The following is a 4,074-nucleotide window of genomic DNA, read 5'->3' as shown; positions in this document are numbered from 1 at the left end:
AAACCCTCAAAAGAACAGGAAATAATCCGAAAGAAATCGACTTAATATATATTGACATGTTTGCATTTTAATTTTATATATATATGTATATATATATGTATATATATATATACAATATATGTATATATATATGTATGTATATATAAATACCGTCCCAATAAGTATAATATATACATACATATACGTTATATAATTAATTTTATTATCACATAAAAATGTTCAAAATCCATAATACATAACTTTGAAGCATTTTAAAATTGCGCAAAGGAAACATTAAGATGTACAGAAAATGTACAGAAAATGTACTACTAACAATTTTAGACATTTTATTCGTAAATCTCAAATAAAACTTAAATAACGAATTAATTATAATTATTTTTATATGTTTTTAAATGGACATTGACTAATTTTGATTCAATCATTTACAGCTGGATTCCAATATTAATAATTCATTTATATTATTCGTCACAAAATTAATATCACAATATAATAATCAAATTTATTTTCTTCTGAGTTGCATATGTAAAAACAATGTACGTAATAGATTATACAATATATAACAATATTGATTATAATTCGCGATTAAAACTTGTGCGGGAAATACATATCTTTTGTATGATCTTATATAGTCTAATCGTTTCTGGTTGATTATAGATCACTATTTTTCTCTTTAAATTTCTCTTTAAAGTATATTATTATATAAAATATATTCTAAAAACATGTGTCTTCTTCAATGTTTTTCAATATATCATACGAAAGTAATAGCGTGTCAAAGAACTATTTTCAATATATTAGCGATTCCATTTATTTCAGGTTCGCAGTAATTGAAAATTCAATAGGAAATATTTAAAATACAGCTTAACGTATTCTGTAACATGTTGCAAAATGCAAAAAATGCGAAGTGCAGTTTGCTGTGATTATATATCTTGTATAAATTTGTATATCAAAAAGAATTCTTTCTTAAATTGTTTTCTAATGTCATAATAATAATTTTATTTACTATGCAAGTGTTAGATTAATCTGTTACAATCTTAATTATAATCCGTCAAAATCTTCTAAAAATATAATATTTGAGATTATAGGAATTTTGTCGGTTTCTCCCGTTTATTTCACAGGTTTAATGCATTTATTTAAAACGGAACATAAATATAGAACTAATTCATTGTTTAAAAATGTGAAAGTTATATCTGAAATTAGGAACTTATGAGCGTGTTGATTTAATGATTTTGATATGGTTTTCAAAGATGAGAATAAGATAGTAAATCACAGATAATATTATTCGTCAGGAAATGACTCTCACAGTGAAATTCTCTGAGTAATATAAAACACATTGAAATAAGGAACTTTTTCACTTCTCTACATCGCTCTCACGGCTTGGACGTAATTTTCAGAGGCGGGGGTAGAAAAACCACGGATACCGTGTTAACGACCGTTACTCGCTTGAAAATCGGCGCGTGGAAATTGCGCGAATAATGCACCGTCGCCGGAACGAGCACAGGTGTGGCTCGCTTGGACGGTAAGAAACACGTCATGTTGGTTCGTCCGGCAAAATCCTATCAAAGAGAAAAAAAAAAAGTATGGTGAAATGTCGAGGTAATTCGATGCGTATATATATGTTATTTTTATCCGGTTTTATCTATCTTGAAACGGAAAGAGACGAGACACACGATGATCCGAATGTGTCTTGACAGTGGCGTACTTCGTTAGGCAGAACGAAGAATTTAATTGAGATAGAAGCGTCGTAAAGATGTTTCTTCGGAGTCGTTACAGAAGCGATGAGCACAACGATGGCCTCAATTGCAACCGTTTGAATCGTTCACCAGCTGATCGCCTATTAGCAAGAGGCAGTGCGGGTAAAGGCAAAATACTCGCTGGATTAGAAAGTACAGATCGCATCCAACGAAATAGCTCGCTAAATCTAGCAGCATCCGAATGCTTCTGGAAGAAAACGACCCATGTTTCTCTCTCTCTCTCTCTCTCTCTCTCTCTCTCTCTCTCTCTCTCTTTCTTATCAGCGTCGTTCTCTCATCGATTCTCCTGGATCTGTACGATTTATCTTAAGGACACCGTGATTAATCCTAGTCGTCTAAAATATTTTCGCTGCTTCATTCCAACTGATTCCCATTAATTCAATCCCCCCGTTTCATGCATATCTTATTTTTCATATTCAACACATAACACATTCCTATATATATATATATATATATATATAATAAACGCAAAGATAGTTATAATAGCATGTTCACATCTGCGAAGGAATTACGTGTGACCACAAGATTTATTTATCGCATACTCGGCGCAAAAGTCTATGATATTTCTTAACACATCCAAGAGAATACTAAGAGAATACTAACAATTTAAATGCATATCTCTATAATTGCACATAATATATAGTTACAAAGAGAGAGAGAGAGAGAGAGAGAGAGAGAGAGAGAGAAATAGTAAATAATTAGTAAATAATATCATATTATTAAGAGCGTGATAAATGATTCCAAGCTTGAACTTTCTCTAAAATGAACTTATATATAATGATGAAACGCAATACCCTACACATCGACGACCGCAAAGAACTAGAATCTCTCGATTTCGGTCTTTGTCCTCGCATAGAGATCCACAGAAAGTATATCCTTTAGGCATGCTCTTGCACGCGATAGAGCTCACTTTCTCTCGACCTGATTGTCGCGCTAGATCGCTACCGCGTTTTTTATTCGCGGCCAAGCAGTCGCTTCGTGGTTGGTCGATCCTGTGCACGCCCGATCGGTTCCTTTATCGTCACGTCGAAGCGGCCAGCCCCAGCCGTAGTGCAATGACCGGTTAAGTGATTCAACTAACGTTTTCTAAGTGGCGGCTCAAAGAGAGGCCCTCGCCTTTCCGTCGCTAACTCCTCCTTTCTTTCTTCCTATCCTTTTTAGTCCTGCCAACCAAGTTACTTCTCCCTTTTCCCTCTCGCGCGACGTCCTTGCCCCTTAATATTTTCAGAAGTTCCTCATGATACACCAATCCGTCACTGTTAATCCCACTTTGGTCTTATACCGCCATCGATTCAGATGTAAATCACCACGGTGCCGTCATTGAAGAAGATCGTTATGCGAATTTGTTGTCTGACTTTGGAGGACATGTCGCCAGTGAGAATATGATGATTGCCAAATTATCGCAGGTAAAAGATTGAATTTAAATGGTAGACGTTCTTCTTGGTCGGTTCCCTTTAAATCCTTTTTACTCGTCGCGCTGGTAACACCTTGTCAATTCTGTGTATAAATTGCACATTCGATTATTCGCGATACGATGTGAGTTAATAAATCTTCCATTCACGTCCGAATAGGCAGTAAACCGTTCGCCGAGGCGACGTACCGGGATCAAGGGTACGACATTCTGATGTCTACGGCAGCGCTGGTTCTCTCGTCAGCAGCATCGTCTTTCTCTCGAATGCAGTGCCCGGATAATGACGATGATTAATCGCCTCAGACACCGTGCCAATCGAATATTCGCGAGAATCCGACTGACTTAAAAGGGGCAGTTGCCGGGTTTTATTCTATCAATGTTACTATCGATGTATTCATCGTAGAATCTTCCGTTCAACGACGGCTCAAAGCCATCTCGGTTGCCGTTATAAACGATACAATGCTTACGTCTTCCTAAATTCCACAAGGCAAATTTTTATTACTTTACAAATTTTTAAATTCGAGATAAAACGATCGCAGACCGTCGATTTTAATATCGGACACCAGAATCTTGCTTACGTTTCCAAATTCGGTAACCAGCAGTTTCTTCAGATAATCTAGAACGTTGTTCTATTTTAAATTCTGAAATCAGAGCACTGGGGTAAAAGTTTCACGATATCTCCACAGCCTGGTTTTACTCTGTGTTATCGTTGACGTTGCAAAGTCTTGCTCGTGCCGCCTGATATAGAGATTCCTTAAAATAATCTAGAACAGCATTGTTCTATTTTAAATCCTGAAGTCCGTGTGTTTCGAGAAAACTAATACATTGCAGACCATTGTGTATATAGATCCGTGACTCGATTAATATTCTCTCGAGTCTCGATTTGCATTCACCGGTAAGATTCGTAGCGTA

The 4,074-nt window shown here is 35.7% G+C and overlaps 1 protein-coding gene across 4 annotated transcripts in view; it reads right to left on the bottom strand.

Annotated features, from left to right (window-relative positions):
- Positions 1 to 4,074, bottom strand: part of LOC108752301 — a 40,002-nt gene that overhangs the window by 22,855 nt on the left and 13,073 nt on the right. Inside the window, exon 1 of one of the 4 annotated variants that reach the window (XM_018493040.1) lies at positions 2,546 to 4,068. The exons of 2 other annotated variants lie outside the window; for them this stretch is intronic. The gene's annotated coding sequence lies outside the window, so the exon portion shown is untranslated. Of the gene's footprint in view, positions 1 to 2,545; positions 4,069 to 4,074 lie in introns of those variants that run through there. One more of the 4 variants, XM_018493035.1, reaches the window with a different exon arrangement.

This window comes from Trachymyrmex septentrionalis, unplaced genomic scaffold (genome assembly GCF_001594115.1).
Source record: "Trachymyrmex septentrionalis isolate Tsep2-gDNA-1 unplaced genomic scaffold, Tsep1.0 scaffold6, whole genome shotgun sequence".
In the NCBI taxonomy this organism is placed as follows: Eukaryota; Metazoa; Arthropoda; class Insecta; order Hymenoptera; family Formicidae; genus Trachymyrmex; species Trachymyrmex septentrionalis.
Note: the sequence above shows the minus strand (reverse complement) of the source record. Positions and strands in the feature narration are given on the sequence as shown.